This window comes from Myodes glareolus, chromosome 6 (assembly GCF_982192425.1).
Source record: "Myodes glareolus chromosome 6, mMyoGla1.1, whole genome shotgun sequence".
Lineage (NCBI taxonomy): Eukaryota > Metazoa > Chordata > Mammalia > Rodentia > Cricetidae > Myodes > Myodes glareolus.
Genome location: NC_142031.1, coordinates 116,439,374 through 116,454,026, shown reverse-complemented (window position 1 = coordinate 116,454,026; position 14,653 = coordinate 116,439,374). Strand labels below are relative to the sequence as shown.

General features: G+C 45.3%; 1 long non-coding RNA gene across 3 annotated transcripts in view; it reads left to right on the top strand.

The window, feature by feature from the left end:
- The window catches only part of LOC148121958 (uncharacterized), a 102,212-nt gene that overhangs the window by 47,211 nt on the left and 40,348 nt on the right, over positions 1-14,653 (top strand). For all 3 annotated transcript variants that reach the window (XR_015738198.1, XR_015738197.1, XR_015738199.1), the window contains exon 4: positions 7,336-7,443. This is a non-coding gene — a long non-coding RNA (uncharacterized LOC148121958). The remainder of the gene's footprint in view (positions 1-7,335; positions 7,444-14,653) is intronic.

Sequence of the window (14,653 nt, the reverse complement as noted above, 5' to 3'; positions counted from 1 at the left end):
AATCACCATATACACCAGGTGTGGTGGTGCACACCTGTAATCCCAAAACTAACAGGTAGAGCCAGGAGGAGTAGAAATTCAAGGTCATTCTCAACTATGTGGAGGCCTTGAGCTGCAGAACACGATACTACACCTCAGAACAAGACAAAAATCAACACGACAGCCACCAAATGGAGACTCTGACCTATTACCAAAGTGCGGTGCATCAGACATCCCTGACACCTAGACCACCGTGTTAAAGAACTATGGTGTAGGTACACAAAGTGTCTGCTGTAATGATGTGTGGTGGTTGTGATAGGGGTGAGGATGGAGTTGGCTGTTCTTCAGTCATTAAGGGATGCCTTCTGTTTTAATTGGGCCTCTCTAGGGGGGTAAAGCCAGTGGAATATATGTAGGGATGCGACAAAAGGGGATTCATTGAACTGACAACAGGGCCGGGTATCTAAGAAGTCATGTTCAAGTGGCTGCTCGGGGCAACTGGACTGGTGGCGGTAGTGCTCAGGGGCAGAGACTGTAAACTCAACCCAGGAGCACACACACAGAAGAAAAGCCAGGCTTAGGAGGCTGACAAATAAGTCCATAACCTCAGCAGTCCCAGATCTGCCTGGAACGTCTGGAAGCTTCTGGGTGTCTCTGGTATTGCAAGGACAAAAGCTGGAGTCTGATAGCTGGCAGGGTTAGCCACACACCTTCAGAAAGAAGGATTTGCAGTGTGCATGTTGCCTTCTTCCAGCGTCTTCGCACCAGCTACCAGCTTATTGGATGCTACTGCCCCCAGTCAGGGAAAACCTTAACACAGTCACGGCCTCACATGTCAGCCCTCTAGGGAAACATGCCCAGAGCTGCACTCGCTCACTGAGTCCTGGGCATCTTGAAACCCAATCAAGATGACAGTCAAGGACAGGTACTACATCTTCTTCTTCCTTACCAAATAAACATTTCTTATGTCTATCAACAGATTAGTAGATGATGACAATGTGTTACATACACAGGATAGAGTATTACTTAGCTATAAAGATGGGTGGACTTACAAAGCAGAATATAGCCAGACAGTGGTGGCGCACACCTTTAATCCTTGCACTTGGGAGGCAGAGGCAGGTGGATCTCTGTGAGTTCAAGGCCAGCCTGGTTCCAGGACAGCTAAGGTTATACAGAGAAGCCTTGTCTTGAACACTCCCACCCCCAAAAAACAAAGAATATTTAGAATATTTGATGAGGTGACCCAAACTCAAAAGAAAAATAAAACATGTCCTCTGTCATATGTGCCTTCTAGCCTGTAATGTAAGCAGGTTGTGTGGAAGTATAGTGTCTAACTTAGAAATGAGACCGAGAGAGTAATGCAAGTTGATGAGGAAGGATAGCATGTACACGAGTCATGAAAGAGGATAAAAAACTATTTTCTAGTTTCAACTCTGTCATACGTTTTAAAATTTTTCATAGTTTAATTGAATTAATTTTTTAATCAAGAAAAATCAATGATATAATGGAGAGTGAGGATGTACAACCCGAAGAGAAGCTCCATGACTTCAGCATGTCACTCTGATAGTTTAGAAGTTCACTGAGGCGCACAGTTTGGGCTGGGCAGGTGTCTGAATGTCATCGTTAAACAATCCGTGCAATACTTTTGTTTGTGAGTTAATGTTGTTCCTGGTCAAGAATAAGCCCGCTACCACTGTTTAAAGTCAAGATTGAAGCAAGCTTTAGTTAAACATTGGCCAGGTTGATGGACGGTCTCGCCAGAACCGTCTCTGAATTCCCAGAAAATGGCCCCAAGTCAGGTTTTGCAGGGGCTTCAAAAGACAGAACCCGTAATTCCACACATTTTCCATAGGGTCCAATCAGGGTCGCGCATACATTCTGATTTATTTTCTGTCCACATACTTCCCACCCACATGTGTTCAAACATGTCCCATGCAGATGGCACAAACAAGCTTGTTTAGGGGAGGGAAACGTGTGGCTTGTTACCTCCCATAAACCACAGCCTCCAGCATTTTAGGAACTGTCTGTCCTTGGGCAAGGGGCTTGCAGATCAGAAACATTTCTGTTTCATGGATCTCTTAGGCATAGTAATTAAAACTTAAAATATAACTCTGGCTCTCACGTTAATTAGAGTAAAATTATTTTGAAAAGAAAATATTTTAAATGCATGCATTGATTTCCTTGGGCAAGGTTAATATTATGTTCACATACAGCCGTAGGGTCTAGCACAAGCAGTCACTACATGTATAATTAGATATTGTAATAGTGCATTTCAATCACAATAGGAAATCTAAAACAAAACAAAGGATGCCAACACACTTGTTTACTGGTGGGAGGAGCGTGGGTTGGCATAAGTTGGCCAGAGGTTCTCTGGCCTCTTAAGCAAAGAATTGAAAAGAAAGCTCTCACAGACTGGAAAGAGAAGTGAGGTAGCCATTCCAACCTTAATCAGAGATGCTTCTTTGGGCGATGAGGAGCAGTGCAGACTCGTAACTGGTCAAAGTGCTGAGAAGAAGTGACTTTGAGCGGTCAGCCTCAGATGAGACATTTTATCAAACCCACTCCCACCCAAAGCGAGAACATCATGAAAGGTGAGAGCCAAGGGGGGAGGGCAGTGCCACCTCTGGACATGACAGTGTCATTGGTCTCATGACCTCACAGCGGCTGTGGTGACCTGCACAGACCCACACAATCTCAAGCCACTAAAATTCCAGCAAAAATGGCAGAAGAGGGATATGTTTAGCCTTAAAAAAAATGGCATTTCAGGAGAGATTTTCACCTTTAAGGGTGTCCCCCCGCTTCTGTTGCTTAGCTCATTAGATGAGAAAAATTGTCTTACGTCTACGTAGCAAGTGCCCTGTTCTGAGCTTTTGGTCTTCCTGGGCATCAACTTTAAGTATACAATTAAAGAGACAGGCAACAGTGAACAAAGTCCATGTTTCTTTCTCTTCTCTCATAGATAGGATTTTTTTCCTAATTATTTCACATATGGGTCATTTCACTTTCCTCTGTCTGCCTGGTGTGTCCTAGAGCTCCCACGCCCTCCACAGTGTGAGAAAACGGGCACCGAGGCCTGGGAGGAGGGTGTGAATTAACATCTGCCCCAAATGTTCCCAGCACCAACGGCCCAAAGAATGACTTATTCAAGTTAATTCCGATGAGTCAAAGGAGTTTACTAGGAATTGTCATGAGTGGTGCAGAGCCACAGACAGCTGCGTTGTCCTGAAGTTGCCAAACAACCCCCAACTCCCACAGATACACACTCATCCACTCTCATCCCACATCAAGCACTTGGTTGAATTACGGGAAACTTTGGTATCTACTTAATAGAGGTGATCAGTGGAACGGTCAGCATGAGGCACAAGCAAGACCAGATTCTGGGAAAGTTATGTCTGTGTGTCCCTTTTTTCCATGGACACTCTGCTTGCCAGTCACTGACCCACAGGGCAGGAAGACTTGCTTTGATGCAGCCTGGCATGGAGACTAACTGACAGGATGGATTTCTGGCTCCTAAGGAGGCTTCAGGAGTCCTGTCCGGTCCCTGTGTCAAATCTGTCCTCCCCTGCCAGCCACTCCCAGCTGGACTCAGCCTGGTTGCCCCTCCTTGACTACCTCAGGGCCTTCTTCAACCACAGGTAGAGCTCTGATCCTAATTTTCTGTCCTTTGTTTTGTAATCTCCACCCTACCCCACCCCATTCCCCACCCCTCATGTTCCTAATTGGAGCAGGATCAATGGGAATATCAAGTTTACCTGGTTTTTTCTGTGGCTTAAAAATGCTGATGGTTCTTAGGTTTCAGAAATTTGAAAGAAGGGAGGAGGGGACGGAAGAGCTGCTTAATACTTTCCCATTAAAATAGCCCTGGAGACTGAGGGGGGTAGAGATGACCAAAACACACTCTACAGTGTGAGATTCTCAAAACCAAAAATAGAAATCATAGGACCATTGCAAAATAAATAGACCAAAGGGGAAAAAACCCTAAAATAGAGTCAGTGAGCCAGCTCAGCAAGTAAAGGTGCTTGCTGCTAAAGCCGGACAGCCTGAGTTCAATCCCTGAGATCCATATACTGAAAGGTGAGAACACACACATACAAACAAAATCATTAAAAAAAATACTAAAATGGGCATGGTGATCCATGCTTGGGGGAGGGGCACAAAGGTTCAAGACCAACCTGAATCGATTGACCTGTCTCAATCAATCAAGGCCAAGGCCACAACCTGAGACAGTAGGGCTAGGGCCTTTGGTTTAGGGCTAGAGAATCAAGATAAGTGAGAGAGGTGTTTGGTGAGGCACGGGTGAATTTATTTTTCCAGTATCTCACCATTTTCCTGCAGAATGGGAAAGGTGGCCTTGAGGGCAGAAGGAGAGCTGTCCTTCTGTTCAGTCCTCTGTAGACAGCGCTCTGCCCCTCTGTGAGCACGCTCTGGAGGCAGAGCGGGATCCTCCCTCCCTACACTCTCCTGTGGTATTCATTTGGGGCATGTGGTGTTCACTAGGCTCATCCCTGCAAGCCCTTCCCAGCTGGTTAAAGAACATCTAAGGCTGAGGCCAGCTCCTCTCCTGTGCTTAATTGCCTTCACTAATCATACCCAGATCAAGAGGATAAAGATAGCCTCTAGGGTCAGGGTGAGCAGCCCCCTTGATGCAGGCAGCAGCAAGTGCGGGGCTCTAATAGGCTCCTTGATGCAGTCTCAAATCATTGCTCTAATTAAATAAACCAACCATTGCGGTCTCGCTGCGCTGACACCTCCACACCTCTGCAAGCCACTGGGAGATGGAGGTGAACGGCTCTTCCTGAGAGAGTTCATACCTCCCTGAATGCCGGCAGGGCAGGAGCAGAGTCTCTTTCCTTCCTCTTCTCTTGTCTCCTTCCTGTCTCTCTGGCTCTCTCCCAGCTCTTTCCCTTCTTTCCCTCTGTGGCTCTTTGCTGCCTCCCACACTGACTTTCTGATGGACAGGTTCGTGTTATTGGTCTCTATGTTTGTGTTCGCTGCTCCTTTCTCATTTTGAAGCATTCTCCCAGTAGCTTATCTATATCCTCAAGCCCCACCTCCAGAAGTCTGTGAAAATTCTTGTGACTAGGGAGGGTGACCTTGAACTCCTGACCTGAGCCTTTTGCCTTTCCCTCCTACTGTTGAGGTCCTGTGCTGTCGCACTTGCTTTGCTGTTGTTGACTCCCTTTGTGTAGTTCTCACTGTCCAAATGAGTTGCCAGGTCTGAAATTCTGCCTCTAGCCCTCTCCATTTCCCCAGTCTGAGGTTGATATGCCATCTGACAGATTACCCAGGAACCCTGGGATCCAAGAATGCGAGCCATTGACACAAGCCTCACAAGCTCTAAGCCCCCAAGTGTCCCTGCTAAAACATATTCTTTCTCGCTGATATCCAGCTAGGTACCAAATTCTGAAATTCAGGGGTCATCCTTCAACACTGCCTTCCCACTTCACCAGACATGTTCCCCTGCCTCATCCAATATGACATTTGCCCTGAAAACCCTCACTGGTATGAGCTGATGGCTACAAGGGTAGGTGTCTACAATACCTTGGGTCTCTCCTCTTAGCCCACCAAGAGTCTTGCAAGACTCTTGGCCCCTCTATTCACAGCCTTGCCCAGAGCCAAGGTTCAGGAGACCACTCAGAAACCTTGCTGCCCTTCCTGTGAGTATTCAAGACTGACAGGCCCAGCGTGGCATCTCCTATCTCAGTGGAACCAGGAATGAGTGAAAAGAGATAGCCAAATCCACTCCCAGGAGACCTGGGGAAGTTGGATGCACACCTGCCAGATATGGGACGCCAGACACACTGCAGGTGCCCAGTCATTGGTCCATTCTTATTCCTGGGTTACTTAAAAATGATTTCTTGTAGCTTGCAAAGTACCATCAGGCTAGAGGTGTCTATTTTGATGTTTTGAATAAATTTCACCAAAAATTCTTCTAAAACCCTTCAGTACAAGGGTTGGATTTAATAGACCCAGTCTTAACACCTGTGACAGGTTAATTTGAGGAATTAGATGAGATGATGGCTAGCCCCAGCATGCACTGGGCTCATCACAAGTGACCAGCCCACTGCTCCCCGAGAGCCGACTGTTAACAGTATTTGCCAGAGTCTGTTGGCAATGAGAACTGACAGGTACTGTGAAAAACATGACTATGTCACGCCAAAACAAAACCCATAAACCACAAACCAGCACCACTAAAATAAAACAAACACTAGGGACTGTGTCCACAGAGCCTCCCCGTGGCCGTAACCCACAGACAAGGGCGTCTCGGACAGATCCTGAGCACTACTACAGGGTTTGCTCTTGCCATAGCTCATCGTGGGCAGCAGTTCTGAAGCCGCCATCCCTTCCTATTCCCAGGAGCAGATAGGAAGGTTTCAGAACTGCTGGGCGCTGTGAAATATTCCTTTACACTCTGTGAAGATGTGTCGCTGTGATTAGTTTAAGAAAAAGCTAAACAGCCAATAGCTAGGCAGGCGATAAAGGCAGAACTTCTGGACAGAAAGAGCTCTAGGAAGAAGGAAGGCTGAGTTGCAAGCCAGACATAGAGGAAGCAGATGTTCAGTAGAGAGTAAAGGTAACTGAGCCATGTAAAAGAGCATAGATTAAAAGAAAAGGGTTAATTTAAGTTATAAGAGCAAATGGGACAAGCCTAAACTATAGACTGAGCTTTCATAATAGTCTCTGTCATTTTTTATGAGCTGCAGCCCAAAGAAAAATCTGTTCACTACATATGGCATCCAGTGTATGGGCTCAAATATCCAAATATAGGGCCTGAAAGTTAAGGAAAGTTCTGGACAGGGAGCCAGATGTAACTTCTTAGTCCTGCAGTCTCTCAGGTGGGCTGGTGCTCAGCAGCACACAGCAGCATGGCAACCACCTACAGCCTGTGGGCTGGAGCCAACTGCCAACACCATGTGCCAAGCTGAGCCATGCCGGTGGCTGACATAGCAGTTTAAGAATGCTATAGGTGCTCAGTAAAGACAGATTCAGATGAAAAACCCTCCAAACAGGTTCCGGTAGATTTAAAGTATGCATGCAGGTATAAAAAAGAAAGAAAATGGGTGTAGACCATCATAGAAAAAAATAAGTAGTTTATAAATAATAAAATCTTTAAAGGGAGAATAAAATAACATTTTTTAAAAAGCCACATAAAGATGGGGAATATGCATGGCATCTGGATTCTGCATGGTGCTGTTTTGATTTTATAAATGTTTTGAATGCTAGTGAACAGAGAATAACAACTGCTAAGAGACATGGGATTGAAGAGGGATTGCTGAATTAAACCACCCTAGATTCTCTAGGAATACCTTAACTTTCAAGTGGAAGTTAGAAAATGTATCGCTTTGGTTTCCACAGGAAATGAAAGACTCTGGATTCCTTCAAGGTTAATAGAGATCAGGTTTGATCTTGGAAGGCCCCCTGACTACAGACATAAAGAAATAAACCTAGAAAACCACAAAGCAGGTAACATATATTTTATCTTCTCAAACATAAAACAAAAAATCATTTTGTCGGGTTTGTGTACAAGGCACAGTCCATACTTATGCTAATGCCAATATGTATGTTACCATTGAAAGTTTCTGTGTTTCTGAGCAAAAGGACCAGGCACCAATGAAAGAAGGTGACCCAGGTGATCCAGCCTCTCAAGTACCTTTATTGCAGTTTGCTCAGAGTTCCACATCCAGAAAAGCTTCAAGGCTGCTGACTGAGATGGTCCAGCCTCACAGACTATTGCAGCCAAGACTTCAGATAAGCCTTGCATTTTTCCCTTGCACAGAGACTGGACAACAAATGTTATGGCTAGTTTTTCCAGGAGTGGACCATTATCTCAGTTTTCTCAGGATCCCCCTAAAGATATTATAAGTAGTCTAGAGAACATGATGCCCACATTCCCAAGAGGTGGGGTGGGTGGTTTTGGTTGTTTGGTAGGTTATGGATGTTTGTCATCATTCATGGGGGTTGGTTACAAATTGTTACTGGTCCTGGATAAGGAGGAAGCTAAACAAAAGAGATTAGATTCAGGGATCTCTTTCTGAAGGAAAAAGGGGGAATATAGTATAGAAATGATAGGATAAATGGGTAGATTGTTGAGTCTACTTTTGAACAACCACTAGTCACTTATACTTTACGTTGGTATGGATTTTTGTATATTTTTTACAAATGTAAGGTTATTTCTGTTATACTGTATTTATGTTTCTATTCTTGCTTAAGGTGTTTTACTCATACAGCTTATTTAAAAATTTAATGTAAAATTTTAATCCTTGAAAGCTATTTAGGATAATAAAGAATACAGGTTAATAGTCATCTATAGCAATCAAAGTTATAGTCATACTAGGTATACTTTTAAGGTCAATCAGAAACATATTTTAAATAGATAGATGGTCTTCAAACACTTCAGATACCTACAGAATATGTCATTTTAATGTTTTAATAACATACGGCTTTTCATAACAGTGAGACACTCTGCCCCTGGCAGTACCAATTTACTTAGAAAAAGGATGATGGGCATCGAAGAAACTCCATGTGGAGTTTGCTTTCTTTATGGAAAAAGCTAGCCATTTGGGCGAGGGGCTGCTCTTGCCTTGACTGATGACAGTATGTTGTCCAAACTGAACAAGAACACAAAAGAAAGTGATTGGTAGGACAGTCCTTCAAAATTCCTGCTTTACAGAAAAGCCTATCAGATATTCTAGACCTGTAGGCTGAAGATGAGTGCCCCAGCATAGCAGAGGAGCCTTGGGGTAACTGTCCAGGCATCCAAATATCTCTGTCATTTCTTAGTTTTGGAAGTTATTTTCTCTGTACTTCCTCTTTCTTCAAGTAATATTTTATCCTTATTGGGTCTCTGATGGAGATTGAAGACTAGATAGTCATAGTTTTATAGTTTTCCTTGTTAACAAATTCATGAAAGAAATTTAGTAAGAGATGTAAAATTTATAAGGTTGAGAAACACAAAAATGTATATTGATTATTTTAAAAGATGTTTTAATGTCTAAAAAGATATTTTTCAGATGGTAATACAAGTTATGACGAAATGGTTTGGCTATAAAACTTCAGACTAAGATAGGATAGGCAATGGAGTATTTTCTCTAAATTTGCCAAATGCAAATGAACTGGACATTATAAACATAATTCTTACCTGATAATTGTGCTTATCGTATATAGTTTTACTGTGTTAGAGTTAAAGCCTTTCTTTTTATTCAGAGAAAAAGAGGAAAATGCTGTGAAATATTCCTGTGTGAAGATGTGTCACTGTGATTAGTTTAATAGAAAGCTAAATGGCCAATAGGTAGGCTCTGGGAAGAAGAAGGGCAGAGTCATGAGTCAGGCGCAGAGGAAGTAGGATGGGAAGGACAGTGTAAAGATCGCTGAGCCATGTAAAAGAATATGGATTAAATGATATGGGTTAAGTTCTAAGTGCTAATGGGACAAACCTAAGCTATAGGCTGAGCTTTCATAATTAATAATAAATCCCTGTATCGTTTTGTAAGAGCTGGTGACCCAAAGAAAAACTTGTTTATGACGGTTGAGAGTGTGGCTTTCCTCCTAGAAGATCTGTGTCTCCCTCCTGTCACTGCCATGTCCACCTTCCCTGGAAACACTCTGTCTACTTGTGTAGGTTGTGGGGGCCAGCTTAGGGCAAGTCATGGGCAGAACTGAGTATCAAGAGTAGACATATTGGACTTTCAGACCAGTGGAGGATGAGATGTCCTTGGATGCTGTGGCCAGGGCTAGAGCCAGGACTCAATGACCCAGAATCTATACTGGTCACAGGAGAGGATACAAAAGGCCTGAACAGCTTTGGTTGGGGTGTAGCTGTGCCCAGTGCCTGTTCACCTGGCAATGGCATTAACAAACAAGATCAAAGTCACACCTGTCCCCCATGGCCCTTTTTAGTTTATTTAACTTTATTCTTGAGACAGGGTCTCACTGTATAACCATGACTAGTCTGGAACTGGCTATGTAGACCAGGCTGGCTATGAAGTCCTAGAGTCTCATCTACCTCTGTCTTCTGAGTCCTGAGACCAAAGGCCTATACTATCCTTCCAAACTCCCTATTGAATATTTTTAGAGATTTATTTAATTCTTATGTACATTAGGGTTTTTTGCCTGCATGGATGTCTGTGTGAGGATGCCAGATTCCCTGGAACTGGAGTTACAGACAGTTGTGAGCTGCCATGTGGGTGTTGGGAATTGAACCCAGGTCCTTTGGAAGAGCTATCAGTGCTCTTAACCACTGAGTCAACTCTCCAGTCCCCTCCCTGTTGACTTTTTAAAAAATTATTTTACTTTATGTGTTGTGCCTGGGTCTTTTGCCTGCCTGTCTGTCTGTTCCTATGGAGACCAGGGGAAGCAATCAGATCCCATGAAATTGGAGTTATAGACATTTGCGAGTTGCCTTATGAGTGTTGGGAATTGAACTCAGGTTCCTCTGGAAGAGTAGTCAGTGTTCTTAACCTCTGAGCCATCTTCCTAGCTCCTTCCCCACTGGTCTTTTGAGGTGCATCCTAAGACCTGCTGGATTCTAGACAGGAAGCCCAGATGCCAGCAGAGAAGCTAATGAATCTGGGATGTGAATTAAGGCAGTGCTTGCAGGGGAAGGCTGCTCGTGTACCCCAGGGTAGAGACCTCATGGGCCCAGGCAGTGTGATGTAGGACCACTGCTCGGCTAAAGCTAGCATCTCCTCTCTCCCCAAGGCATTGTCCTTCAGCCTCACTCAGGCCTTAAGGAGTGAGACTGGCTTCAGGAATTAGTCTGGAGGCCAGACATGGTGGCTCGTGCCTTTAATCCCAGCACTCAGGAGGCAGAGACAGGTGGACCTCTATGAGTTCGAGGCCAGCCTGATCTACATAGTGAGCTCCAGGGCAGCCAGAACTATGTAATAGAGAGATCCCAACTCAAAAAAAAAAAAAATCCAAAATCCACCAACAAACAACAGAAAGGAGCTGATCTGGGCCGTCTCACAGGCAGGCACAACACCCATGTGGTATGATTATTCTTAAGCCTGCTGGGAAAATCTCACTCCTCTCCTCCCCAAATGGAAGATACTGGCACCTTACGTGTTAACCACCAGACCCTCAGGTCTTTCCTGATGTGGGAGCCAGCAAGGACCAGCTCACTCAAATAATGGGCCCCAGAAACCCGGTGGCTGATTGACTGTGAAGTGCATAAGCCCCTCGGAGTAAGAAGGTGTGGGCAGACACAACGCCTGTGACATGCAAAATCTGCTGCATGTGGCACAGGACAGCCTCATCTGTGAGCTTGGTGAGGTGAGATCATGTGACCTCACATACCAAAGTCAGCCTTTCCTGGGAGCGTGGCTGTGTTGAGATCCTGTGGGTCTGTGAAGGAGCTGGTGTGAACCAGAGCTAAAGACAGCCAGCAGCTCCCCCTTTCCCCTGTCGTACCACTGAGAGGACCTGTGAGTGGTGGGTAGCAGGGCAGTCAGAACAATCCTTAGGCTTCTTCCCCCTGCTTGCATGCATCTAGGTCCACATCTCAACACATGGTGCCTTCCTCCTGGCCCCTTAGGACACAACTTCTGTAACTGTGGTCTCTCCTGTGCCCTTGGCAGCACCAATAGGCTTGGTTCGGAGAGGGTCTGTGCAGCCCAAATATGTCCAGGACAAAGCCACCCATTCTTCCCCACAGCTGGAGCGAGAAGAGCCCAGGTAAGTTAGCTTAGCTGGGTGACACCAGAAAGCCAGCTGAAACAACGATCTGCTTATCCATGCAAACCTGCACTTGGTATAGACAACTGGGAGAATGTAGGAAGCAATGAAGACAGAAATAAAACCATCATTCGGAGGCAGCTACTACAAACAACCTGGTGTGTTCCCTCCTACTCCTCTTCCTTACTTGTTAGGAAATTGGGTTCTGCATGGGTCCAGCTTGCTTCGCAAACCTGTATTGCAAGCATTGCTCAATTTTCAGTGGCTGCATTATATTTCAGCACACATCGGGGTATGCTAGCATTTATTTAATCTTTAGCTGTGGACTCTGCCATCTTCATTCTTTTCATAACTGAATATGAGACTGTAGATGGCTAGGGACACCTCTTGGGGTGGGTGACATTTGGTGTTTAGATGCTAAGTGACAAATGCTTTGAGCTATTTTTGCATGCCAGTTGGTGGTGGGGTGAGATGCCACTTTATTAATGCTTAATAACCTAAAAGATACCCTCAAATGGAATAGTTAGAAAGGGATGGGATAGGTCAAAGTTGTGAAATTAAAGGCCAGTTGGTTACCTTAAATATTGTAAAACTATTAATAGAGACTTCCTGGTTGTTGGTTGGTTGGTTGGTTGGTTTGTTGAAGGCTGAGTATGGTGGTACATGCCTGAGATCCTGAGACTTGGGAAACTGAGGCAGAAAGATGATGAGTTCAAGACCAGCCTAACCTACATAGCAAGTCTCAAGCCATGGGCGTACAGTGCTTCAGTTTATTCAGCTGTTAAATGGGTTGACAGACACTGCCTCCCACTAATCACTGTAATGGAGGCTGGCAGGTAAACAGGAAAGACTTGGTCATTAACCCAATCTGAATGTTGCAAGCTGTAGGCGAGTGTTGTACCATCATGTGTAATAAACAATTAGCACATCATAGTAAACACACCAGCCCTCACGCATGCAGTGCCTGGGCCCACAGGCTGGTCCTGGGCCCTCAGACTCTCTCTCTTTGGAAGGACATGGGTGTTTACAAATTGTCTTTATGTGACTTCATTCTTTCCCTGTGGCCTTTGGCTCTGGCCTTTTTCAGGAGCTGAGGTCAGGATCAACCTTACAATAAATGAAAGAGGAAGGAGGGTCTGGAGACAGTGTGAAACAAGCCCAGGGCCACTAAACACCGCTTGCCTGTGACTTCCCTAGGCCACTGCCTCCCATGAAGTCTTAGGTCTCCTAAGAATTTTCCACAGGGCCTTCCCCTGGTACATCCAGCTCCATGTTCACTGAAAAGCATCCTACAGAGAAACAGAAGGCCCCACGACAGAATGCAACCTTGTTTGAAAGCAGGGGCTTTGCCAAGGTAATTAAGGTGGAATGAGGTCACTGGGAAGACTCCTAATGCAGTCTGACTGGTGTCTTTGTAAGATGAAGACCAGGTGGCCCAAGGCACCGAAGTGAGAGGTGGGCAGGTCCTCCCTCAACTCCATAAGCCTGCACCGCTTGCAGTGCCCATCCAGCATCTGTGGCTGGGTTTGGCCTCTGGCTTAAGTTGTTCTGATTGTGTGTTGCTGTGGCAACGGTGTCGGTCAGCTTATAGATGGGTAGCCCATCATTAAAGCAAATACAACAATCTCAGACTACTCAGGGGAGGTGGCAGGACATGTCCCTGGTGACACTGGTTTGGAGGGAACTATATACATTTTCTCTTCTCCATGTTTGAGAGCTTGGCATAGCCCTGTCCCTGTTCATACTATGAACACATGGGCCTTCATGGCCCCTGATTCACAGGACAGGAGACAAGAAAGAGAAAGTAAGCAAGAACTGTGGAAGGACTGGACCAGAGAACTGTCCAGAAAAAGTTAGAGCCCCTACCCCCATGGAGCAAGACAACATGCAATACTGTGGGGCCCCAGAAGAGCCTAACTGTCTACCAGAATTGCCAGGAAGTCTTTGTGTCCACTAGAAGGTGGGAGCCTGGGAGCTTGCAGTATCCTCAGGCTCCAAGATGCATCCAGAATTGTGCGGTCTGCTGTGGGCAGGTCTTAGATAGCACTGACAAGCCAACCCATCCTCTTTCTGCCACTCTGTGTGCCCCAGGGATCCACAGTTCTCAGAAGAAACTGCACGTCCCTTAATGACCCTTCAGATGGCCTGACCTTGCCAGAGTAGAACATCGTGATTATGGAGCGCTGGAGTGTATAGGTCAAAAGCCAAAATGATCTTGGGCTATCTTTAGTTCCATTAAAAGATAGACACATACTTTCAACCTCTGAGTGTTAGTCAATGCCCCATGACTTCCTTAAACCTTTGGAATGTATGCTTAAGCCTGACACACCCACCCTCTACCAAGGCAGTGGCTAAGAATGGGGCAGACACGTTCTGAATCCTGTGACACCCCCTCCGTGCCTTGCCACGACAGCCTTCCCTATGACCCTGTGTATTGTATAAACACATTGATTCATGGTGTTCGATTTTTGTGACCATGAAAGGTCAGAAAACCTTCACTGTGGTGAGATGTGTCATGAGTTCCTGGGCCATAGCTATTTGTGTTTGGAAAAGGATAAAACTATTTCCTTATTTCCTCAAAGCAAAGTTTATATTTTTTATGTCAACAACGCAGTACTTGGAGCTCAGTGCCTCGGTTTCCTCTGCTGCCATATATCTCCCTGAACAAAGCACACGGCATTACAAGGATGCAGGGGAAGATGCTAATTAGCTCAGTGGTCTCTCTGTCTGGGTCCTACCTTTCCTGTGATGTCAGCATTCATGTCTCCTCTGGGACCTAATGACTGGCCTGAGCACATATGTAATTGTTCAAGCCCTGGGGAAAGTGGTCATCCCCCAACTTCATGTGGAACTGAGGCTCAGGCTCGGTGCCAGAAAGAAGGATGGGAAAGCCCAGAAAGTCATCAATCAAGAGGGTGCCCCTAGATTGCCTACGGGGCCATCTAGTGGAGGTAGTTCTTTAATTGAGGATTCCTCTTAGCAAGTGTCAAGTTGACAACCA